The sequence below is a fragment of the Peromyscus maniculatus genome, chromosome 2 (genome assembly GCF_049852395.1).
Source record: "Peromyscus maniculatus bairdii isolate BWxNUB_F1_BW_parent chromosome 2, HU_Pman_BW_mat_3.1, whole genome shotgun sequence".
In the NCBI taxonomy this organism is placed as follows: Eukaryota; Metazoa; Chordata; class Mammalia; order Rodentia; family Cricetidae; genus Peromyscus; species Peromyscus maniculatus.
In genome coordinates this window covers 21,932,040-21,959,297 of record NC_134853.1, presented here as the reverse complement: position 1 = coordinate 21,959,297, position 27,258 = coordinate 21,932,040, and the positions used below count along the sequence as shown (strand labels likewise).

Sequence of the window (27,258 nt, the reverse complement as noted above, 5' to 3'; positions counted from 1 at the left end):
CAGAGACACTTCCCTCATGGCCCTGTCACTGGCCTGCATGTCAGCCTCTCTCTCAGGCAGTGAGCAGAGAGTGCTGAGCTTGGAGCCAGGCCATCAGCTGCTTTGGAACTGACTCATTGACTCATTGTCTCTGATGTGCCTCAGAGTTACAGTGATAAGTGTGATTCTACTGGAAGGAATTTTGTCCATGTCTGGACTCACAGAGCAGCACTTATGACTTTGCCTATAGAAACCAAACTATATTGTGAACTTCTCTCCTGTGGCAGTTTGGTGGTTACCTGGAGTCCTTGACTTTCATTAGCAGCTGTGGCCAGTGGCAGGGAGATGCTCCAACTCCTAGGACACTCACCTGTGAGTCCCAACAGTAGGGTCAGGAGTAGGATACTCTGCGGAATGTGGGGCCAAGCATCCAGGTTGAGCATGGTGAGAGTGAAGCAGCTTGCTCGGTGCAGTGTCTGTGCTGGTGAGATCCCTGGATCTGATCTGCAAAGAAAAACATCGCTGTGGCTTATCCTGCCTAAAGAACATGTCAGTGATATGATGAAACAGGAAACATACTGATTATTTTGAAATAGAGACACAGCGTTGCAGGCAGCTGCAAGGGAGAGGTAATTTACCATGCATTTTAGAGGGACTCAGATATGCACAGGAAAAAAATAATCCTTTCTCTTCTCTGGAACCTATATTAGATCCACTTGGTCTCAAGACATCTTATCTCAGTAACTCATCAATTGGAATCCAGGACACAACCATGTTTTATAACACACCTAAGTTTAAGACCCCAGAGATTATTACTTTGCAGCCTATCCTGTCCCAGCCTCATCTAAGTGTTCTCAGTTAAGCCCATTAGATGTGTATAAAAACAGCTCAGTGCTGGAGTAAATCAGCTGTCCTATCGGAATGACCCCTTGGGAGTCCACTGCTAGCCTGGTAGATGTAGTCCAAGTGAAGCTAAAAAGTCTGTTCACTTACACAAACCAAGTAGAATCTGTTAATGGTTAGTAGTAATTGTCAACTTGACACAGATGAAGCAGGATTCCAAGGTATCTGTGAAAGATTGTTTAGAATTAGAATTCTTCTTAGACTGTCAGTAAGGGCTTGTCTTTAGTTAAATGAGTTGGGAAAACATGTCTTAATTTTGGGCAAAACAATTTCTTGAGCAGGGGATCTTTGACTACAAAATGAGAGGGCAAGCTAAATACTAACATACACACACTAAATCATTGCAACCCACACTTGTCTTGGGCTATAATGTCACTCTCTGTTTCAAATTCTTACCACCTTGAATTCACTGCAATGATGAACAGTAAGTTGGAGATGGGAGCCAAATAAATCCTTGCTCTCTGAAGTTACCTTTTTTACAGCATTGTATCATAACACCATAATGTCATCAAGAGGGCAAGTGGGAGCCCTTCACTAAATGTATACTTTGTGGAGGATGAAAGTGTATATCACACTGAGAAGGGAACAGTGTGGACTGTTTCCTCAGTCAGGGAGAACAGATGGACACAATGATGTTCAGAGTTGATTCCAGATAAAAAGAAGATAATTCAATTCCCACTGTGTGCAGTTAGGAAACAGGGAGGGAAAAAGGATAAGTGCCCTCACTGACCACTGATAGGTGTTTAGGAACAGAATAAAAGAGGCAAACTTCAAGACCCAATCTTCTCCTCTCTAATCCTGGTATAAGAAGTGTTTGCTGTGGTTTTCAGTGCATGTGATGGTTAATATTGGCTGTGAAATTGACACCTGAGAAGAGAAACCTCAGTTGAGCGATTTCCTGCTTCATGTTGGACCATGGGCACGTCTCTGCAGCATTTTCTCCATTGCTAGTTATGGGGAGTGTGGGCAATGCTACTCTAGGCAGGTGGGTCAGGACTGAATAATAAAAATAAAATAAAAATAAAAATAAAAATAAAAATAAAAGGAACTCAATCCAAGTATGGTGGTACATGTCTTTAACCCCAGCATTTCAGAGACAGGCAAGTGGGTCTCTCTGAGTTCCAGGCCATCCAGAAGTACATATGGAGAACCTGTCTTGAATAATAAAAAAATTCTACTTACTTTCAGTTTAGTTAACTATTCTTACTTTTACCATCACCTGAGCCTATTGATGTTTGCTTTCAACAGCAATCTCTAAGTACTGTCAACAGAGTGTCAATGGAAGTAGGAAAGGCAGTGAGGACTTTTAACAAATCACTTTACTCTCATTTGGTGGAAGGTTAAACAGATCAATAAGGGTGCACAGATGCCTTGAGAAGACTGGAATGGATACTGTGAGATATTTGTTCTTGAATATGATGGTGTGTTAGAAGAATGTGAAAGTCAACAGACTTGTAGAAATGACCAAATTTTGAAAACCTTTTTGAATCACATTAGGACTAAACCATGAATCTTTCCAATACCATGGTGTCAGATATGAAATTATTAGGGAGGTGAAATGTATTTGCATGGTGACTTCGGCCTGTGTGCTCTTTGTATGTGGTGGTAATGTGGTGGTATTGTGTTCCCCAAAATATTGTGTACTCTAATAAATTGTACTCTAATAAATTGTGTACTCTAATAAATTTATCTGGGGTCAGAGAACAGACAGCCACTAGATACAAAGGCTAGAAAATGGTGGCACTCACACCTTTAATCCTAGCATTCCAGACATAGAAATCCCTCTGGATCTCTGTGAGTTCAAGGCCACATTGGAAATAGCCAAGCATGGTGACACACGCCTTTAATCCCAGAAAGCCAGCCTTTAATCCCAGGGAGTGGTGGTAGAAAGCAAAAAGATATATAAGGCGTGAGGACCAGAAACTAGAAGATTTTGGCTGGTTAAGCATTTGGCTGGTTAAGCATTCAAGCTTTTGAGCAGTAATTCAGCTGAGACCCATTCCGGATGAGGACTCAGAGGCCTCCAGTCTGAGGAAACAGGACCAGCTGAGGAATTGGCAAGGTGAGATAGCTATGGCTTGTTCTGTCTCTCTGATCTACCAGCATGGACCCCAATAACTTGCCTCGGGTTTGATTTTATTAATAAGAACTTTTAAGATTCATGCTACATATTTATATGGCCAGACAGTTATATGGTTGTTAGTGAAGAGCATGGCACTATGGCTTTCATATCTCATCCTATGTCAACCAAACATTAATCCACTTACCTTATTGTTTGTGAGAGAGAAGTCATTGCATATTTTTGAGCGTAGTTACAGTATTGACAACTATTTGTTCAGCAGCAATAGATTACTAATCAAATAATTGGTGTGATCTATTGGGCTACTGTTAAATGAACACTTCAAATCAATAATAATAACTGTGGGGTGAGATTCTAGCCAGCGCATGAACTATTATAGGAAGTTGGAATGTCATCAAGATATGAATTAAGTGGCAGAGATGTCCAGAGATCCAGGGATCCTCTGGAAGGTAGAAGTTTACCCAGTGAAAATGTCAATACAGAATTCATAAAAGAAGCTGCATAGGATAGTGACCTATCTTAGCTTTTGGCAAATACTCATTATTTTTTGTTAACATTGTAGAAAAGTGCTGTTATCTTCCAAATACTTATGGACTCATCCATGTGACATGCTTTGTGTAAATTATTATCAGTAGATGTTGTATAAGTGGAAAGCAGTAAATATAACATGAACCAATGAAAAAAAGACTAAGAAACCACGTTACACCATAAATTTAAAGTCATACTGAAGCAGTCTCACTTTGGTCTGTTAAATTATAGCCAATTTACATACATATCACTAAGTAATGCATTCTTATCATTGCATCAAGTGAATGTTAGCCAGCTTTATAAATTGACAACTAAGAAACACTCTGAAGGATTTTACTGAGACATGCCAGACACAGAACTCTGCCTCTGTCTTAAGTCATCATCACCATTACTCCTGGTCACTCTGATCAATCCCTCCCGATTCCTACTTATCCCCAGCCCAGCTCTCAAGGCTACGGATTCACACAGATTCTGATGATAAATATCTTCACTAATGTTTTGAAAAGTTTAGAATGTAATATTTTAAAAAAAAAAAAACCTCTATGACCCCATGCAAAGTTGTCCATATGGAACATGTTTTACTCACTTGACAATTAATCACCCCAACCAGTGAGGCTGAAATTCTTCAAGACTTTCATGAGCTTTCCCTCTGTCACTCTTCATATTCTTTCACACAAACACATGTGTGTGTACTTGGAAAGCAGAAAAGAAGGGTTCTAGATGATTCCAGCTCAGGGCTAGGCTTAGCTTAATAGCACCAGTTCCTGGGGGCATTTCTGCTTCTATAGTCCTGAGGATTATTGTTTCTAGAATAAAGTGGTGGATAAATTATTATTGGTGAAATTATTAAGGCCACTCCACGTAGTTAAAAGGAAGATTTATTTAGTGGATAACTTACACATGAGGGGATAGGTAGGTTGCAGGCTCTGGGGAAGGTGTATCACAGTCCAGCGGTGTTCTCTGGAGCTCTGCTCAGTCAAGCTCCACCTTCTAGGGTTCAGGAACAGAGAGAGCCTTGGCCCATCCAGATCTCAGTTCTCTTGGCAACTCCCTTGGCCCCGCCTTGTAGGCATGACAGTTGCCGAAGCCTCAATGGGGGTTGGAACTTCCAGATCAAAGCTGGAATAGCTACCCACTATAACAAATGTACTGTGATCAGTCTCTGCTGTAACCTAATTTGTCTTTAGCATTATTTCCTCATCCAATGCTTCAGCTGCTATGCAACATGTCCAGCTATTGGCATATATCAGAGTCAACACAGTGACTAAAATGATAATATTTTGAATAAAGCAAATGGTAGCTCTATTTTACCCTGACACAGTCAGATCACATTTATAAAGACTTCATGGTTTAAAATGTTTTGTGTGACAGAAGAATAAAAAAACCCAAAACAAAAAAATGACAACAAAAAGATGTAGTTTTTCATTAGAAGCAACTCCTGAAGACTGAGGGTATTAAACTGGAGAAGATGAACATGAGACCAAGAGCCATGAGATACCAAAATTCATCTGAAGGAATAACCTGAAAAAGTATTAATGTTGTGTACATTGCAGCTTAGTGTTAGTTAGATCTAGGAGAAAGGCAGCACTGTCCAAAGATGGGGTGAGCACCTTTAGCAAGTAATTGTGCCCTCATCTGAGGAACTGTGCAAGCAAATGTGGGTGAGTTGTTCTGTGGATGTGCTGTAGATATAAAAGCTTTCTTATAATTTTGATATCAGCCACATCTGTTGTTCTTTTCACTTCTATTTTTACATATTTAATGCAATTTTCTTAATAAAAGGTACTTAGCCTGGCAAGAACTCATATTTCCTGAATCCCCTCCTTTCCCTTTGTGCAATTAGTGAGCTGCCTTAGATTAAGCTGAGTTCCCACCAATGGGATGAGATGCAGTCACCACCTACTTCAAAGCTAAAAGACATGATCCACATTCACCTCTGTGAGATGCAGCCCAGTTTGGGATTTGATGCATGCCTCCCCCTCCTTTTTTTTTTTTTTTTCAAAAGGAATTACCTTGTTTGCGTATGCCCCATTTGGAAATCATTTTTTCCCTCTAACATTTATACAGAAGAAAGGTGAGATTTCTTTAAATAAAATGACTCACAAGATTTTGGTGGCTGGTAAATCCAGCTAGTTTGGGCTGGATGAAGATGCAGTCCAATTTAAGCAATCACACATTCAGGTGTGCATGTGTGCTCACATGTCACACACACACACACACACACACACACACACACACACACACACACATCATATCATACACCAAAACAAATAAGAAAACTGATCTTTGTAAAAATATCCAGAATGATGGTTTCCAAAATATCTGAACACTGTGATCTATGCAAATGGACTGACAAAATTAACTACCAGAAAGCAGGGATGGTAACCGTAGTCCCAGCTCTTTGGAATCGATACCCAAGTGACTAGCTAAGCAGATTCTTGAGGAACAACATGAACTCTTCCCTCTTTGAAGTCTCTCCACCACCCTCAGCATCTTCCCCATTCTTATATCTCAGTTCCCAATATCCAGAAACACATTTCACTTTGAATCCCCAGTGCCTACACCTATAAGATCCCAGAAGATTTTTCTATAGTCAACACATAGCCAACATATTCTCCTAGGAACCACAGAGTGAACAAAACCAATCCAAAAAACAAAAGTCCCACCCCCAAAATAGGACATGATATCAACACCTAGAATTATAATCTTCCCAATCCCAGATGCCTAGATGCCAGGTGAAAACACAATCAGTAACATCCAGGACAATCTATTTCCACTAGAGCACAGCAACCCTACCATGAATATTCCAACATAGTTGACTACAAGAAAAGACTTAAAGCAACCTGTATGAATATGATAGAGGTCTTTAATGAGGAAACAAATAAATCTCTTACAGAAATTTAAGAAAAAGCAAACAGTAGTGGTAAGTGAATAAAGCCATTCAAGACCTGAAAGTGGAAATAAAATCAGTAACAAAAATCCAAACTGAAAGAAATCTGGAAATAAAAATTTAGAAACTAGAACAGAAACCACAGTGTCAAGCTTCACCAACAGAGTACAAGAGATGGGAGAGAGAATCTCATGCATTGAAGACAATAAAAGGAATGGGTGGAGCTTTAAAAAAGTTTAAATCTAAAATGCTACTGAAGAAAACATCTGGTAAATTTGTGACACCATGAAAAGACAAAATCTGAGAATAATAAAAATAGAGGAAGAAGAAGAAACCCAGGTTAAAGGCATAGAAAATATTACACACAAAATCATAGACAAAAATTTTCCTAACCTAAAGTAGATGATTGCCTATCAAGGCACAGGAAACATACAGAATACCAACTAGACAGGACCAAAATATAAAGTCTCCTTGGTATATAATAATCAAAGCACTAAATGTACAAAAGTGAGATAGAATGTTAAAAGCAACAAGGGAAAATGATCAAGTAACAGATAAAAGCAGACATATTAGAAATACACCCTATTTCTGACTGTAGACTCTAAAAGTCAAGAGGGCCTAGACAGTTGTGCTACAGACTGCAAAATGTTCAATCACTATCTATAGCGATAATAAGACAGTCTGTGATAAAAACAAGTTTAAGCAATAATGATCTACTAATCCAGCCCTACAGAAGACTCTAGAAGAAAAACCCAAACTAAAGTGATTAGCTATAATCAATAAAACACAAGGAATAAAAATCCCAGAGTATAAAAGTCAAAAGAAGGGAAACTCACAGATACACAGACACAGATACGCACGCACGCACACACGCACAGAGAGACAGAGACAGAGATACAGAGAAAGAGACACAAAGAGAGATATAGATAGATAGGTAGATAGATAGATGATAGATAGATAGATAGATAGATAGATAGATAGATAGATAGATAGATAGATAGGGAGAAACAACAGCAACAAAATAATAAGAATCAATAATCATTGGTCATTGATAAACCTCAACATCAATAGTCTCTATTTCCCAATAAAAAGACACAGATTAACAGAATACATGCAAAAATAGAAATTATCCTTCTACTGCATCTAAGAAACAAACTTTACCACCAAAGATAAACATTTTTAAAGGTAAAAGAATTGGAAAACATATCCCAAGTAAATAGATCTAAGAAGGAACTTGGTGTAAGCATTTTAAAAGCTGAAAGAAAAAACTTCAAACAAAACTAATCAGAAAACATAGGGAAGAATATTACATATTTATCAAAGGAAAAAATCTGTGGATAGGGAATTGCAATTCTTACAATCTATGCCCCAAACACAAGGGAACCCAAGTTTATTCCATGTTGACGCTAACACATTGATAGTAGGAGACTTCAGTATCCAACTCTGGCTTACAGACAGGTCATCCAGATAAACACTAAACAGATAAATGCTGTAGCTAATTGACATTATTAACCAATGATCCTAACAGATATTTATAGAAACAATCACCCAAACACAAAAGAGTATACCTAATTCTCAAAACTGGATGAAACTTTCTCCAAAACTGACCACATACTCAGGCACAAAACAAGTTTTAACAGATACAAGAAAACTGAAATAAAATGCTGCATCTTATAAGACCACCATGGGCTAATGCTGGATATCCACAACAACAGAAACTACTGAAAGCTTACAAACTCATGGAAACTGAAAAAACTTACTACTGAATGAAAATGATTTAGTAGCTGAAGGGACAAGAAGACCAATTGTGGCCCAGTCACTTAACTTCAGGTGTGTAATGTCCCAGATTATGTCACTATCTAGTAGACTACTGGCTTTCTGGTAATGTGGAAAAATGTGAAAACATTACCTCATTTATAATGAGTCCTTAAAAACAGGTATGGATCCCAGCAGCGAGGATACAAGTCTGAAAAAATGATCAAATCTCAAGTCAGATTCTCAGGGCTCCATGGCTAAGTTGTGCAACATTTTTAATGCTCAGCTACTCCTCAGGGAAAAACCATGTTATACCTTCACAATATGAGAGCATTTAAGATGCAAACACTTCATCATGTGTGTGAACGAAGGCACCTACTGAAGAGGGCACATGCCATTCATTATAGGTGGGAGTTGTCATATCCTGGTCATCAATTAGATGGTTTATGTTTTAAAGTCAGGAGAAGTTTGGATATTCATCAAATGGAAATCCATGAACAGGAAATTACAGTTCTTACCATCTACTACTTTTCTACTAAAGCCCTATCCCCTAAACTTTGAATCACCTCCTAAAATATTGCCATTACCTCAGGACCAAATCTTAACACATAAGTTTTGGGGTACACTAGACTTGGATTATAATCTTTGAGTTGAGCAACTCCCCAGTACAGAAGCAAATCCCCGAGATGAATCAACTAGCAAAGAGAGGAGTTTTATTACAGTTCTCCACTTTAGAGGCTTCAATCCCTTGGCAGTCCTGTAGCTTTGGGGGTCTGCAGGAAGATGCTCATCAGATAAAGACAGTGGTAAGGCAAAGCATGGCTGGGTCATAAGCAAGAGAAAAGGAGAGAACAGGGACTCACAATCCCCTTTGAGAGTGTGTGTGCCTCTGGGCAACTAAGACCAGTACCTTTCCCCCTTCAAGATCTAACATCATTCCACTCTGAGGACCAAGCCAACAGCACATGGCCATTGAGGACCCCAGATAGCAGCTATAGCCTTGCTACTCTTAGTCCTTATTTCCTTCTTTCATCCTCTGGACACAAGGGGGAAATTCAAGGCATAGGTGGACAGACATCTTTTTTGATCAAATGTTTTTTTGTAGTTAAAAATCCCAAATACAACACAATCCAGATTGTCTGTGTAATATTCATCTTTATGTGGCTTTTTTATATTAATTTATCTTTTTTTTTTGTCTCTTTAAAGCCTACGTATTGTGAATCTATTGCTTTAAACTGTGGTATTGTAAGACTGAAACGGAGCTGTGGCTGTTGGCTCCGCCCATTTCAGCTTACCAACATGGCATTTTCCACCTGTTCTGTGAGTCATCAAGTCTCAGAAATAGTGGGTCTAAGCTTTTATCAAAGCAGCATGTAGCCCAGAAACCTTTTTTTGTTTTTTTAAATAATAGTAAAGACTAAATCTACTACAGAGCTTAATGTGCCGCTGGCAGACGCCTCATTACCGCCATACTGCTGGTCAAACGCAAATGCCAGGAACCTGCCAGTGTTCAAACCTGTGTTTTCTGCTCGTATGAGACATGAAGCAGGAACCTGGTTTTGGCTCTGTTTAGAATTGGTTATTAAATATTGTCAGGTTTAAGGTGGAAACTCGAGCCGTTGGGCACCATTTGTTGCTGGAGGGCTTCTCTCCAGGTTCCACCAAGCCCCACAGTCCCACAATCCACATATAAAATAATCACTCAGACACTTATAATACTTATAAACTAAATGGCTGTGGCAGGCTTCTTGCTAACTGTTCTTTTATCTTAAATTAACCCATTTCTATAAATCTATAACTTGCCATGTGGCTGGTGGCTTACCGGCGTCTTTACATGCTGCTTCTCCTGGCGGTGGATGCAGTGTGTCTCTCTCCTTCTTCCTGTTTCCCCAATTCTCCTCTCTCTTTGTCCTGCCTATACTTCCTGACTGGTCACTGGCCAGCAGTGTTTTATTTATATAGAGTGATATCCACACCAGACAGGGTTTGACACAAATTTTATTTTAGCAAAAGAGAAGTTTGCTTCCTGTATGAGTTTGCAAGTAATGAAGCAGGGAGATGACACTGGGTTATAAAGAAAATGAAGTTGCTGTCCTATGTGAGTGTTATGTAGTTTAAAGGATTATTTTACATAACAACAGAGAAAGACATTTAAAATGTATCTCTGTGTATACACCGTATTCATACATAAACAAAAACAGACATGTATGCACAATCAAGATATGTAGAAGTAGGCTCTGTCTTAGTAGTAGAAACTTGTTATTTGTAGGATTCATTGCCATTTTCAGATTTTAAAAAATCTCAGGAAAATACTTGGCAGAATGAGAGTGTCAGATACACCATGGACAAGAATTCTGAATTTTATCTGTGGATATGTGAGATTGATGTTGGTTTTCTTCTTGGTGGGGCTGAAAATTCAACTTGGAGATTAGTGAAGCCAGTTCTCTGAGGTGTGTTCCAGGGATCATTGACCTGGTGGGTAGCAAATGGTGGGCAGCATTTGATTTTCATCTTTGAAGAAGTTTTTTGTTTGTTTCTCATAGACTGAGAAGCACGAGAGGTCTGCCCTCCATATATTTTCTGCATCTTTCTGAGATTAATTTATAGTTGGAAGCCAGGTGGCCAAATGTGGTTAAAACGAACAATAAAAAAGAAGAAATTGGGTCTTGTAGTTGCACTGGTGGTATAACTTAACAATGAGTATATATTTATTACCTATGAGGCCGTGAGTTCAATCCCCAGCTCCAGTGAGGAGGTGAGATGGAATGATGGAAGAAAGGAAGGAAGGAAGGGAGGGAGGGAGGGAGGGAGGAAGGAAGGAAGGAAGGAAGGAAGGAAGGAAGGAAGGAAGGAAGAAAGGAAGGAAGGAAAGAGGCAAAAAATAGGAAAGAATGCACAAATTTCAAGGTGGCTGGCTTAGATTTAAATCTTACCTTTTGTACTAATGTGAGTGTTGAGAAGAAATTATTATCTCTGCCTCAGTTTTTCCTTGTGGATCAGATCAGTAAGATTATCTATCACTCAACTGTGGAGAAAATTCAACAATTAAACAATTAAAAGCAGGAAGTGCTAAGAGCCTTGTGTGTGTGTGTGTGTGTGTGTGTGTGTGTGTGTGTGTGTGTAGGGGGGTGTCTCATCTTGTGCTGCTGGCATTGGGTGCTGTGTAAGTGTAATTGGAATAATGTTAAAAGCAAAATCTTGGCCCTCTAGGTGATGTAATTGTTTCAGAAATTTAAATATAATTATCTGAAGATATTTCCTTTAAAACATTGGATGCTATAAAAACGTAAGAAATTTTTGTTGTTTGAAGCATCTGGCAGCTGCTTCAGGTGCCTTCCTGCAGGTGAAGGACTCACAGAGAACTCTGGCTCTAGGCTCTCAGACAAGACACTAATCTTCCTTCCTGCCTAAGCTCCTATGTTTACCTGAAGCCCATGAATTCCATGAGCAAGGCTGGCTGGAAGCAGGGAGAGAGTATTCTACTTTCTGGACATGCACACCTGTGAGGCCAGACAGGAGGGTCAGCAACAGAATACTGTGAGGTGTCTGGGTCCAGGAGGCAGGGTCTAGTATCATGGAGATTTAGAGTGTCAACTCTGTCCAGTGTCTATGCTGATGAGTATTTTAGAATATTTGTATCCTGTGAAGATGTGTCTTTGCCAAGGCACCTTCTGATTGATTTAATAAAGAGCTGAATGGTCAATAGCAAGGCAGGAAGAGGTTAGGTGGGATTTCTAGAGGGAGAGAGAGGAGGAGGAGAAATCTAGGTGTGAGAATTTCATCAGCAGACTCAGAGCAATTTGGATGTGCCACACTGAGAAAAGGAAAAAGCCACATGGCAGAATTCAGATTAACATAAACAGGTTAATTTAAGATACAAGAGCTAGTCGGGTTTGGAATTTAAGTTATCAGAGCAATCTGGGCCTAAGCTAAGACAAAGCCTTCATAATTAATAATAAACTTCCATGTCATTATTTACAGAATGGTGGTCCCGATGAAAAAATACTACTACAGGTTAGATTCAATAATCTGCTCTGTGGAGAGAAAAGATGACTTGGCTCCCTCTGTGTGGAATGGTTGTGTTAGAGGAAAACAACCCAGGACACATGGTTGTGAAACAGAAACTAGGCTGTGAAGGCAGGGGAGGGGAGGGGTTCCTCATGGTGGATTTTCATGTGGACTCAGGTGAGTGTGGCAAGAAGAGGCTGTTCTCTCTGGAGCCTACATTAGTCCTATGTGGTTCCTCATTACAACTTGAGGTTTTGGTGACTCACCAACTGGATCTAATTTTAGTAAGATGTGCTTCAAACACTCAACTCTGAAATCCAAGATGTAGTAGATTTCTGACTTCTTCTTTCTCTGTCTTACATAGAAATACTCAACTGATTCCAGAGTGGTGCTTCTGAGGTCAACCTAACACTGGGATGGAATACTCTCTAAAGTTGAAGTGATTCCTATTGAAATCTTCTAGTCACATAATAGTAAACAAAACAGTAGGTATGCTGTTTGATGGAACATTTAGTAGTAAATTTGTGTGTACCAAACAAAACATAATTTCCTGATTTCTATAGGAGAGCAGTTCAGTGAACTTTAATAAACATCCACTTAACTGTGGAGGCAGTACTTTGTTGGTTATACTGAAGGGAGGAATAAGGTAGATACCATTACACTGGTACCCACCTTTGTTCAGCACTAAAGCAGCTATTCATCTCCCTTGTCTACAAAAGGAACTGAAGAGAGAGAGAGAGAGAGAGAGAGAGAGAGAGAGAGAGAGAGAGAGAGAGAGAGCAAATGAATGTTCTGACTACGAAGAGTATGAGCCAAGGCCTAGTGAAAGGTCAGCCACCCCCTCAGACTATAGTTTTTCTTTCTCAGTACTACAGGGCTGCTTCTCTGAACCAGGTCTTTTGGTGGCTTCAGTTTGGGGTTGAAAACAAGGATGGTCCTATGCTGAGGAAGCCAGAGATAACTAATTTCCCAATTGTTAACTAATCATAAGAGGGACAGACTCAGGCAACCTGAGTAGGTAGAAGTACTACTTGGTCCTGACAGTATGCAGATAGATGGATTAGAGAAAGGAGGGCAGGTGTCTGTTGTGTGGAATCCACCACTTGTCCTATGTGGTTGCTAATTATTAGTGAGTCCCTGAGTGACAGACTCTGGGCAGCATGGGTCACACATTCTATAGTTGTAAATATGCAACTTCCTCTCAAACATTCATCAAAGTTTTCAGCGTAGAATAACGAAGTATTGTTTGTAGCCATTTTCTGCTCCTATAAGGATTGGTGGTTATCCTCATTTCATAAATAAGGAATCTGAGGCTGAATGGAACATGCATCCCCTTCCCCACCATTGTTTCCTAGAGTGTAGCTGGAGAGTTTCTCTCTGGGTTCTGCCAAGCCCCCACAGTCCCTCAGCCCACTTATAAAATAATTGCTCAGATGTTTATATTACTTATAAACTGTATAGTCATGGCAGGTTTCTTGCTATCTAGTTCTTCTATCTTAAATAAACCCATTTCTATAAATCTATGCTTTGCCACGTGGCTCGTAGCTTACCAGTATCTTACATGTTGCTTGTCATTGACGGCTGGCAGCATCTCCTGCCTCAGCCTTCCACTTCCCAGAATGCTCCTCCCTCTTTGTCCCGCCTACACTTCCTGCCTGGTTACTGTTCAATCAGCGATTTATTTATCAACCAATAATACATACAGCATACAGGACATCCCACAGCACTAGAGTTTATTTTCTGGGCCCTTGAACTTTTCTTCCCTTCAACATAGAGAGTCTCCCCACTTCTGAAGCACCAACTCTTACCACTCACATATATCCAGTGAACCCAACTTCAAGAATTTTAGGAGAATAAAAACTCTTTGGAGCCCAGAAGACAGAGAGAGGCTGCTATTTTTAGGGGTCTCAGGTTCCCTCCAGGAACCACCAACCTCTTCCTGCATGGATAGACCAGATATGGCATGCTGAGCAGATGGTAGCACTGCTCTATGGTTGATGCTAAGAGAAGACTCACCATAGTACTGGGAAAGCAGCATATAGACCACCGAGTGTTGTGACCAATCACATGGGAGCTGCAGAGAGTTATTCTGGGACAGTCACAGGAACTTCTTGATTTGGGAACAGCCCCACAAGGCTTGAACAGTCTATTGTATTCTTAATGCTTATTGCTGGAGTATACACAGCACAAAGTGTCAGGAGAGGATTGAGCATGTCTACATTTTGACAAGAATGGTGTGATGAACAGAGAGTAGAACTGTGAGTCTCACAGCTGGCATTTAACTTTGGTCCCTACCTGCTCACAAGTTAGCATCTCTTTGTGAATGAGTTCCATTCACTATAGAAGGCCACCTTGCAGTGGGTGATGATGATCCCAGTGCTGGTTACTTTGATTCTGTGGTTACTGCCATTCATCTTTAGAACAACTTCAAACCCTTAATAGTTCAGCACTATTTTCCTCTCTGTGTGCCTTAAATTTAACTTCAGATATTGGAGCTAGTCTGGACATAAGTAAGATTGGAATTGGACAAAACTAAGACTTTTAGAATATTAACAGAATAGACACTCTCATACATTCCAAATATTAAAAGTGTTATTATCCTGCATTTGATTTTTGGCATTCTAATTGACAGATCCCTATACTTAATTTAAAAATTTTTTTTTTTGCTGTTACTATTTTCTCTTTAACCCTAAAATTTTTTTGAGATTTTTGCATAAATTAGCATGAGTATGATTTTCATAAGCATTTCTAGCATTAATTCTTAACCTTCTAGGTTTAAAGTCTATTAAGTCATAAAACCTCTTTACTCACCCAAAACAACTTTTAAACTACCCTTTAAAATAATCTTTGGGGTTATCACTCTAGCCTTCTTGAAAAAACGTCTTAGTACTCACTAAGATTGGTTGGAACACAGAATAAAATTTTGTTCAAATCACAGACTGAATGGTACTGTGTTACATTATTCCAGGGAACATATGTAATTCAAAATCTCGCTCCTAGAATTTAAAATTACTATTTTTTGCCTTTACTGAATAACTGCATAATTTGTATATTATAAGAATTGATCTAAATTTATTTCCTACCTTATAACTATTAGAGGAGATCCAGAAATACATTTTAAAATGTTCAAATGTGCTGGGTGGATATGATCATTCATCTTTTTAGATGTGTATTTAAAACATAACTAAAACTTGAAACATGCCTCTAGAACAATACTTACTCATTGTTATCCGGAAACATTTACATACATATCCTTTTAAAACAATGATTGAATAATCAGGTAGCATTGTTTTATGACATTTTATTTTTATGTTTAATATCACTCCAAATCTGACACATGAGCACTCATATTATTTTCTGTATAATAACAGAAAAAGAAGGGGCACCAAGGGACCCCTTCCCCACAGTCAAAAGTTAATGTGTGAAATATCCAGTCTCTGCATCCCCACTCTCTCATCTGGGTCATGGCTTGGACAGATGGCATGGCAGTGTGTAACAAGCATATAATGAAAATCACCCAACTGCTTCTCTTCTGACCTACCTGGGTTGCTGAGGATGTGCTGGTAACCTGGGAACTTTAGTATGGTGGTATTTTATTTGTGCTGAAATGTGATTTTAATTGTATGTTAAAAAGTAAAATTGCCCGGGGGTCAGAGCTATTAGAGCCATAGCAAGAGTGTGGCGGTGGTGGCACACGCCTTTAATCCCAGCACTTGGTCGACAGAGCTAGGTAAGTCTCTGTGTGTTCAGGGATACAGCCAGCATTGGAGACACATGCCTTTAAGACCTGGAGGGTGGTACTTACATGCAGTGACAAGGCAGTCATGTGTTTGAGTTTGCAACCAATGAGAAAGCAGAACAGAAAGACTTTATCAAGACAAACACACAGAAAGTAGGTCTCTTTCGGAGAGGTAGGACCACCGCAGGAGGAAGGGTAAGGTTTTAGCTCTGAGCTCTGATCTCTTGGCTTTCTCTTTTACATTGGTTCTGTGTTTCTTATTTAATAAGACAGTTGGTTACATCTACATCTGGCACCCAACGTGATAAGAATCCATTTAAAACAGCTTGGCTTGGTGGCAGGTCCGGTTTCCCGCAAGTGCGGCTGGCTCCCTAGCCTGGGACCAGATTGACATGGCCTTAGGCTGGACTAACTGTGAGCTACTTGCTTAAAGCCAGTGCAACAAACAACTCAAGCCTGCTCTGCCTAACAGGGCCCCTGCCTGCAAAGCCAACGCACATGGTCAGAGCTTAAGGAAGCCGGAGCCAGGCCTTGACTTGGCTCAAGAGGGAACATGTGGCTGGATTTAAGCTTTTGCTGGCTATGCTTTCTTGCATTCTCTCTCTCTCTCTCTCTCTCTCTCTCTCTCTCTCTCTCTCTCTATCTCTATCTCTATCTCTATCTCTATCTCTATCTCTATCTCTATCTCTATCTCTCTGGATTCACACCTTGGACACTAGGTGGCTGTTTTGAAATTCCCTCAGATTTCTACTGTTCTATGAAGATTTGGTAAGTCACAACATACCAGATAATTTAAAGGAAATTATTTAAAAGAAAAATTTTTTCCACATTAAAAAAAAATGGGTTTTATGTGTACATTGGAAGAAAATTGGGCTTTTTTTGAAATTTTAGGCAGTCTGACAATGGAACAACTATATGAGAAGATTAATATTGATCGAATCATGCAGTTTATTACTATGCTTATCCTCATTTTACTATTTAAAAAGATAGTCAATTTAAGTGCCAGGATGACAGCTTCAGAAAAACCTGTAAAAATTCAGACAGAAGAAATTAACAGTGAAGTTACTTCAAGTTTGGATCATAAGGTTACAGAAAGAAAGCCTGTTTTCACACAGTCACCCTTAATTTATCCTGTAACCATGCAGCAGTTGCCTAATCAAATGACTACACAAAATATTTGGGCTCCAATTAAAATGGTGAATTTATGAAGGTTTAAGGAGGCAATAGTATCTCATGGCATGCATTCCCCATATATAAAGCAAGTGTTAAACTCTTTGTCAACATATAATAGGATTGTACCACAGGACTGGCAGGAGCTGGCACAAGCTGTTCTTGAACCCTCCCAAAGGCTTCAGTGGCTAACTTGGTTCAAGGATGAGGCTAAAAATATAGAAAAACAATTGAGGGATAAAAGGAATACAAGTCTGCCAGGATCAGCTTATTGGAGAAGAACAATATGCTTCAGTACAAACACAATATTTATATAATGTCCAAACCCGAATTTTATGTCGAAAGGCAGCCTTGAATGCATGGGACAGGGCTGTGGGACGGTCTGTATGTCAAATTGCTCTGATTGGTCAATAAATAAAACACTGATTGGCCAGTGGCCAGGCAGGAAGTAGGTGGGACAAGGAGAGAGGAGAATTCTGGGAAGCGGAAGGCTGAGGTGGAGAGACACTGCAACCGCTGCCATGACCAGCAGCATGTGAAGATGCCGGTAAGCCACCAGCCACGTGGCAAGGTATAGATTTATGGAAATGGTTAATTTAAGATAAAAGAACAGTTAGCAAGAAGCCTGTAACGGCCATACAGTTTGTAAGCAATATAAGTCTCTGTGTTTACTTGGTTGGGTCTGAGCGGCTGTGGGACTGGCGGGTGACAGAGATTTGTCCTGACTGTGGGCAAAGCAGGAAAACTCTAGCGACAGGACAGAGTTGAGGAACCAGGAAAAAAACTGAGTCATTTACAAAAGTTATGCAAGGCCCAAAAGAATCTTTCACAGATTTTTTTTTACAAAGACTGGCTTCTGCAGTAAAGAGAATGGTCCCGGAATCAGAAGCTAGTAAGAAAATAATTGAATCTTTGGCCTTTGAGAATGCAAATGCAGCATGCAAAAGAATAATCAGGCCATTAAAGGCAAGATCTGCACCTTTGGAAGATTGGATTAGAGACACAGTTAACATTGAGGCTCATGACCATGATGGTATGTGGGTAGGAGAAGCAATTTCAAAAAGTTTGAGAAATGATAGATGTTTTGGATATGGAAAGCAAGGACATTTGAAAAGGGACTATAAACAGGTCATTCCTAGAAACAATGTTTCTTCAAGGAACACTGGCAACAGAATGCCCCTTCCTTCTGGAGTATGCAAAAGGTGTGGTAAGGGAAAACACTGCATCAACGAATGTAGATCAACAACGGACAGACAAGGTAATCCTTTGCCTCGGGCTTAGGGAAACTACAAAAGAAGCCTCAGGCAGGACCCCACAGTAAATCCAGTTCAAACCTTTCCTGCAGTTGTTCAGGAAACCCCTACTCAGAGCAATTAAATAACCAAATGTCTATTGGAATAAATCATGCTGGTCAGGATGATGAAACAGAGAGAATAGAAAATTCAGGAAAAAACTTAAGAAAAAATTTTTGGCAAACTTCTATTAATGAACAAAAACTAAAATTAACAATAAAAATAAATGGTGTTTTCTTGTCTGGTCTGGTAGACACACGTGCAGACGTTACCATAATTGCACCAGAATTTTGACATCCAACTTGGCCTCTTCAGGAGGTAAACTTTCAACTGTTAGGACTTGGGACATTATCTCGAGTGAAACAGAGTGCAAGATGGCTCGAATGTATAGGTCCAGAAGGACAGAGAGGAAAATTAAAACCATATGTGGCTAACATAGCTATGAACCTGTGGGGTCAAGACTTGTTGCAACAATGGAATACTCAGATTAACATTCCTCCAATCTCAGAAACAAATAATAAACTAGCACATGTTTCTGAGAGAAGTATTAGAAGGCATTACTCTGAGTGATCACCAGCCATCCATATTATAAAAGAACAGGGCACAGCAACTGATGATCTTCCAAAGACACCAACAGCTCTACCTTTAAAATGGTTAACAGACAAGCCTGTATGGGTCCAGCAATGGCTTTTAACAACAGAGAAACTCCAGGCTTTAAAAGAGCTGGTAGAAGAACAGTTAAATGCTCAGCATATTGAAGAATCAACCAGCCCTTGGAATTCTCCTGTATTTGTTATTAAAAAGAAATCTGTAAATGGAGAATGGTGACAGACCTTAGAGCAATTAACAAAGTAATTTAGCCAATGGGCTCTCTACAATCTGGAATTCCTTTGCCTACTCTGTTACCAAAATGATGGCCTCTCATAGTTATTGATTTAAAAGACTGTTTCTTTTCAATACCCTTACAAGAAAAAGACAGAGAAAGATTTGCTTTCACAGTGCCTACTTATAATAATTCTCAACCGGTTAAAAGATTTCAGTGGAGGGTCCTCCCACAGGAAATGTTGAATAGCTCAACTCTGTGCCAATATTTTGTACTACAGCCATTGGAAATAACACGTAAAAAATTTCCTAAATCTATAATTTATCATTATATGGATGATATTATACTAGTTTACTCAAATGCAGATACTTTAGAAAGAATGTTTGAAGAAGTAAAGAAAATTTTGCCTTGCTGGGGATTACAAATTGCTCCTGAAAAGATACAAAGAGGAGATTCTATTAATTATTTAGGATATAAAATAGAGCTACAAAAAATTAGACTCCAAAAGGTTCAAATTAGGAGTGATAGACTACAGACTCTTAATGACTTTCAAAGATTATTTGGAGACATTTCTCATCTACGAACTATTGTTGGGGTAAAAAATGATGAATTGAATAATTTGTTCAAAACCTTAGAAGGTGACAAGGACTTAAATAGTCCAAGAGACTTATCACCTGAAGCTGAGAAAAAATTGGCCTTGGTAGAAAAGAAAGTACATGAAGGGCACGTGAATCATATTGATCCAAAGCTGGATTGCATTTTGGTTATTTTACCTTCTAGGCATTCTCCTACTGGAGAATTAATGTAGATGGAAGATATCATATTGGAATGGATATTTTTACCAAATAAACCAAATAAAAAATTAAAAACTTATGTGGAAAAAAATCTCTGACCTGATTTGGAAAGGAAAATTGAGAATTTGTCAATTAACAGCAATAGACCCAGCTGAAATTGTCATACCTTTAACTAAGGACATTGAAAAATTATGGACAGAAAGTGAACCTTGACAAAGAACTTGCAGTATTTTTTTTTTTTTTTGGAGAAATTAACAACAAATATCCCAAAAGCGATAGAATTGATCTTATAAAGAGAGCTGATTGGATCTTGCCTCGTATTGTATGGGAAAAACTCATATCTGGAGTTTATACATTTTATACAGATGCCAACAAACAAGGAAAGGCAGGTTACAAATCTGAAAATTTAAGTAAAGTAGTTCAAAGTCCTTATAATTCAGTTCAAAAATCAAAATTATATGCTATTCTGTTGGTATTAATGGATTTTTCAGAACCTCTCAACATAGTAACTGACTCTCAGTATGCTGAAAGAGTAGTATTACATATTGAGACTGCAGAATTTATCCCTGATGCTTCAGAATTAACTTCACTATTTATTCAATTACAAGATACAATCAGGAAAAGGAATCATCCTTTATATATAACTCACATTCGATCCCATACTGATCTGCCAGGCCCTCTAGCACAAGGCAATGATGAGATTGATAAATTATTGATAGGAAATGTGCTGGAGGCCTCAGAATTTCATAAAAAAAAAAACATCGTGTCAATAGTAAAGGTTTAAAAAAGGATTCATCCATAACCTGGCAACAAGCCAAAGAAATAGTAAAGAAATGTCCTACTTGTTCATTCTACAAGCAAACACCATTACCAGCAGGATGTAACCCAAAGGCTACTCAGAGGAATGAAATCTGGCAGATGGACGTGTTTCACTTTGAAGAATTTGGAAAATTGATATATGTACACCACACCATTAATACTTATTCAGGATTTCAATGGGCAACTGCTTTGAGTTCTGAAAATGCTGATTCTGTAATCACTCATTTGCCAGAAGTTTTGGGCATCATGGGTATACCTGCACAAATCAAAACTGACAATGCTTCATCATATGTCTCTGTTAAAATGAAACAGTTTTTCACTTATTACAATATAAAGCATATTACAGGTATACCACATAATCCTACAGGTCAAGCAGTTATAGAAAGATCAAACAGAACTCTAAAGGATATGCTAAATAAACAGAAAGGGGTAACAAAAACCCCCAGAAATAGACTGCATAATGCTCTATGAACTTTGAATTTTCTGAATGCCAATGAGAAAGGAACAGCTACAGAGAGACATTGGATAATAGAAAAAACTACAGAATTAAATCAGCCTATATACTTTAAGGATGTGCTGACTTCAGAATGGAAACCAGGGAATGCATCATGTTGGGTACGAGGTTTTGCTTTTGTTTGTACAGGAGAAGATAAGCTGTGGGTACAATCAAAATTGATAAAGGTTCAATTTGAACAAGAGAGACCTCTTAATTAGAGGAGGTGATAGTTCATCAATCAGCATGAACATCCAATTTAAACTAACTTGTACCAGTAACACATGCCTTTTCATTTAATCAGATAATAACTTGCCAAAAAGGAACATCCCCAAAATTAGTCTTGGGGAAAGGTTTTGTTTTTGTCTTTTAGGAGAATGAAGGTTAAGGAATCTGAAGAACACTGGACAAATGAGACAACTGAAGAAAAGGGACAAATCATCTATCCCAGGAAACAGAGTGAAATGGTGTATGGGTATATATTATCTAAAAAATTTTATGTCTTCCTAAATGTTTGTTTCTGCTTTTCTCTAATGATTTAACACTATTGGTCTTCTAATAGTCCCAGTTCAATTAAAATTTAAAGCTGACTTTGGAGTTGGAGAATGGCTCTCTCCTTCTTTAAACTCAAGCATGTTGTTAAAAGGAAAATGCAGACTCCCTGTATCATGCCAGAATAAAAGAGCCCTCTTCTGCTATGGGACAGGACAAAAGCCAAATTAATTAAGGGACTATTCAATTACTAAACTCAACTCTTTGATTCTATTCTGATTCTTTAAACTTTTCTTAAAGTATATATTTTATATCAAAACTTACAAGATATATATATATATATATATATATATATATATATATATACTTTGTTGAGATATGAATGGTCATAGAGAGTACTAACTAATTCTAGAGAAAAGGCTTCAATTAGCTGCATATATATGTCTTTGTGTTCGAGTCTCTTATCAGTTTTCTGCAGGAAATCATGGCCAGGCCTAACATCAACTGAAGTCTCCAGGAAGAAGATGGGGCCCCACAACAACAACACTTCCACGTGGACAATAATAATATCACTAAGCTGACAAACATCATCTACAGATCAACTTTGAACTACAAAGTGCTCAGAGCAGTTCTGAGATGACTAGGTGAGATGATCCAGTCTCAAAGACTACTTGAATATGGACTTAAAATAAACCCTGAACTTTGGCATTATACACAGACTAGATAATGAAGGATATAGTTACCTTTCCTAGAATTTGACAATTAACCTAAAATTTTTCTTTCAGGATAAAGATAACTTTGCCCATACCCATCAGGAAGCAATTTTAAGAATACGACACCCACATTCCCAAAGAGGTGGTGTGGGGCGGGTGTTTTTTTGGTCTTTTTAATGGGTTTTGGGTCTGGGATAATTTTCATTGTTTAGGGGGTTGGTTATAAGTTGTTGTCAAGGGTTAGGAAAAAGGCTAAGCAAAGGAGATTAGATTTAAGGTTCTTGTTTTTTTTTTTTTTAAAGAAAAAATAAAGACAGAAAGAAAAGAAAAGAAAAAGACAATTACTAATTTTAAATACTTTACATTGGATTGGATTGTTTTATATTGTATACAAATTTGAAACTGATATTGTTAGAAAATTCTAAATGTATATGTCTAATTGTATTTATACCATTCATTTAACAATGTAATGCAATTTTCTGATCCTTGAATGTTATTATTACCAACTATTAGGATATAAAGAAATGAAAGTTAGTAGTTAGACATTACAATGGAACTTGTAGTCATATTAGATATGTTGTAAAAATTGAGCAGATATATTTTTAGATAGGTCATCTTCAAACCCTTCAGACATCTACAGAATATGGCATTTAAAATGTTTTAATAACTTAGAAATTTTTTCTTTTTTGAGACATGATGGCTCCTGGCTGTACCAATCTACTTCAGATTAAATATGGACATTGAAGAAACTGCATATGGAGTTAACTTTCATTGTGGCAAAAGTTAGCCACTGGACAACAAAGTATCCTCGAATCAACAGGACAAAATTGACAGACAGGACACAGAACAAAGGACTACTGATTCTTGCCAAAACAAGTGTGGTTATGGTTTTATCAAAAGGCATCTTCTGAGGCCAGGACAATATGGCACCATCCGTGAAGTGGCCTTCGAAATCCGCAAAAGGTACAGTGCCCTTTTCTACGAAGGCAGCTGAACAGGCAGTGGGCTGATGGCTTCTAATGTGCAATGGAACAGCAGCTGAAACAGTTATTCTTGAAGAATAAATAAGCTCATGCCTCTCAATAGTAGACTGGCATTTAATAGAGGGATGTGGAGAAGAACGGAATTCTGAGATGAAGCCATATATGCACAGCCAAGAAGAATGGACAGCTGAATTCAAAAACCATCAATAATTTCCAGAATTTAAAATCCTGAATCATGACAGGACACTAGTGGAATTCAGGTGTTTCTGGTACATGGACTGCTCTCACCCAATGTGAGGTTGAACTGTTGACCTTGTGTACATCCTACTTCACAAATGAGTCTGTCAGATACGCTAAGCCTATAGGCTGAAGATGATGCCCCAACACTGCAGAGAAACCTCAGGTGACTGACCAGGCAGCTGGCTGTTTCTGTCAACTCACAATTTTTTTGGAAGTTACTTGCATGCACTTCCTGTTTTTATTTTTGTTAGCTAATATTATTTCCTTCTTGGATCTCTGAGGGAGTTGAAGATTAGTTAGTTATAGTTGAAGGATAGGTAGTTATTGTTGAAGATTAATTAGGATAGAAAGTGAATTAGATGCATTTTGGACTTACCAAAATAGGATATATAATGGAATTATTTTCTCTGATTTGTCAAATACAAATAGACTAGACATTGTTTAGGTATTTATTACTTGTACATATTGTATATAGTTATTGTACTATTGTATATAGTTTTTCTTTTGTTAGTTATAACCTTTTGCTTTTTTATTAAAATAGAAAAGGGGAAATATGGTGGTATTTTATTTGTACTGAAATGTGATTTCAATTGTATGTTAATAAATAAAGTTGCCTGGGGGTCAGAGCTATTAGAGCCATAGCAAGAGCGTGGCAGTGGTGGCACACGCCTTTAATCCCAGCACTTGGTAGACAGAGTTAGGTAAGTCTGTGTGTTCAGGGATACAGCCAGCATTGGAGACACATGCCTTTAAGACCTGGAGGGGGGTACTTACAGGCAGTGACAAGGCAGTCACGTGTTTGAGTTTACAACCAATGAGAAGGCAGAACAGAAAGACTTTATCAAGACAAACACACAGGAAGTAGGTCTCTTTCAGAGAGCTAGGAGCACCTCAGGAGGAAGGGTAAGGTTTTAGCTCTGAGCTCTGACCTCTTGGCTTTCTCTTTTAAATTGGTTCTGTGTTTCTTATTTAATAAGTCAGTTGGTTACATCTACACTTTAGTGTCTGTTGAGTTGATACTTCAAAGCTAGAATGAAGCCACTTTTCCTTAAAGGCAAGGAAAGACTCTTGACGGTTCTACATCCAGGATGGAAAACTGTGTAAATCTCTCTAAACTGAAATACATCCACCCTCTGACCTAGCTGTTATCCAGAGTGCTTGTGACTCCTGGAAAAAGTAGTGGTTGTACAAGTTCACCCACTCTAACACTGTTTCAGTACCTAAAAATTGAAATAAATGATGCAGTCACTACCAAAGACCTTATTGTGATACATCTTTGTACTGAAGTATGGTTCTGTGTTTACCCAGGGGTAAGGGGAGAAACTCTGTTCTTACATGGACTGAGATGTAGATGACACTGGTGAGAAGTTTGCCAGTCACAGCTGGGCCTCCATGTTTGAATTTGGGGAGCATCTGATCTCCTGAGAAATTGACAAATGGAAATGTTCTTTCACTCGGTAGTGGCTGAGTTTAAGAAGCTTTGATTCAAAGCCATTGACAAGGCTCAGTGGATCAAGGTTCTGGCTGCTGAACTTGATCACCTGAATTAGATACCCAGAAATCACACAGTGTAAGGAGAGAACTGACTCCCCCAAGTTGTCCTCTGACCTCTAGATAAGCACTCTGCATGAGAACAAATGTACACTCACTAAATACATATATAAATGTATGTAAAACAATAATAGGCTTAGATACATCTTTCTCTGTGCGACTGTCTCCTTGGTGGAGACAGTGTCTTCATCTGGTGCCTCAAAAGGTTGTCTTGGAGTCATATCTAGCCTCTGGGCCAGATCCATATATTAACTAGACATGGGATCTTGGACAAGGACATGGCCATACAGACAGATCTCACATCATTAAAAGGGTTGGTTGGATTATCTTAATGTCATTCCTGTGCGTAAAATCTGAGAATTAATATATGAAAAGAAGACTATGTGCATCTTTCAGAAATCCAAATAAGCATCTCCCTGCCTAACCTGAGAACCCTACATCACCCACACAGTATCCATCTCTGGGCCATGGCTCAGCTCCTTTCAATCTACTCTGATCAGAGTAGGTCATCTTTGGTACACAAGATTTCCAGACAGGCCCACGGAAAATGCAGAAGCTCTTTTCAGTTCCTCTACCAGGACTGAGGAAGTTAACAGGAAACCTGAGTGTTCTAGGATATTTTTGTGTGCTATAGATGAAGAGGAAGTGGGAAAAACACCCTGCCCCCCATGTACTGACATAGTTCCTCACAGAAGGGAAATACGGGGCTTTCATGGAGATGAGATCCTGACTTATATACTCCTTGACATTTTCATGTCATCCAAAGTCGAGACTGTCACAGCAGGCCCTCAGGGCTTAGAGCATTAAATAAAGACTTCCCTATGGAGGAAAAGTGCTCTGTGAGGAAGCAGGTCATATCTGATCCTGTCACTACATAAGCCACTCAACTGACTGAGATCTTGTCTGTGCACACAGAGGTCTGGATCAGACAGGGAAAGACGAGGACTGTGGGGCAGGGAGACAAGGCAGATCAGATATTCCTCCATTAACCAGAAGTGGAATCTCATTATTTTGCAAGTCCTCTGCAGCTCTCAGCTTCCCCGACCCATCGCGGTGAAATCAGTTCATGAACATTAGCACCCACCCCTCACTCATGCCTCTTAGTTATTTTTTACAGAAGGATGGGCAACATAACTGCTGCCATATATTGGACATAAAGGAAACAACAGTGTACTCACCCACAGTCAGTTTGCTGTCTGGCTCAGAATGCAGCTTCTTGTTTTATATAAGTGCCCCTTCTGGAACTTCACACAGTAGGTACGACTGTTTGCATGAGGGATGTTGCTGATTCAGATGGAAAAGTCCAGGTTGTTTCCCAGCATTTGTAACTCTGGGAAAATGCTCTCCTGTGAACCTGTATGTTTTCTCCCAGCCGTGAACACACCCCTGAACCATCCCACGTGCCTCCAGGATTCAAGGGAGTCGCAGTGCACTCAGAGTGACGACTGTCTCTCCAGCAGCAACTGAACCTGATTTCTCAGACTGAATTACCTGCAGATCACCTGGTGCAGCAGTCTGCGCAGGAAAACACCAGCTAGTGCTCCTCAGTTTCTGGCAGGAACCTGCATAATCCGCAGACTAAGGCTGTGCACTCTGCACAGGTCATCACGTACACACTCACAGGGATCACTTACTGAGTGTAGCACAAAGGAGGAAATGGAAATACAAAGTAGCACCGCCCAGACTCACTTCACTGTGACTATGTCTGCAAGTATATACAAACTAGTAAAATAAAACATGCACCGGTTCTGTGTCAATCTAATTGAAATAAGTCTCTATTGTCCCACAAAGATTTGTAGCTTCTTAACAAACACCATAGGACAAAAACACAAGTGCTGGTGTGCTCAGGAGGATAGCATTAAGTAAGCAACCTAGGCAGTTATTCAATCAATAAACAAGCAAATAACAACAGTAACTGTAAGAGGTCATAGCACCAGCACTCCAAGCTTCTATAACAAATGATCTCAAATATATGATTCTATATTTTACAAGATATGCTGGATAAC

General features: G+C 39.0%; 1 protein-coding gene and 1 long non-coding RNA gene across 2 annotated transcripts in view; one reads left to right on the top strand and one right to left on the bottom strand.

Moving 5' to 3' along the window:
* The window catches only part of LOC143266765 (uncharacterized), a 401,183-nt gene that overhangs the window by 52,971 nt on the left and 320,954 nt on the right, over positions 1 to 27,258 (top strand). The window lies entirely within an intron of this gene.
* LOC121826342 (uncharacterized) lies at positions 350 to 26,944 on the bottom strand. The gene is made up of 4 exons (XR_013048977.1): positions 26,431 to 26,944; positions 11,069 to 11,160; positions 8,290 to 8,346; positions 350 to 483 (listed from the first exon to the last, which is right to left on the bottom strand). It is a non-coding gene; the product is annotated as an uncharacterized LOC121826342 (long non-coding RNA).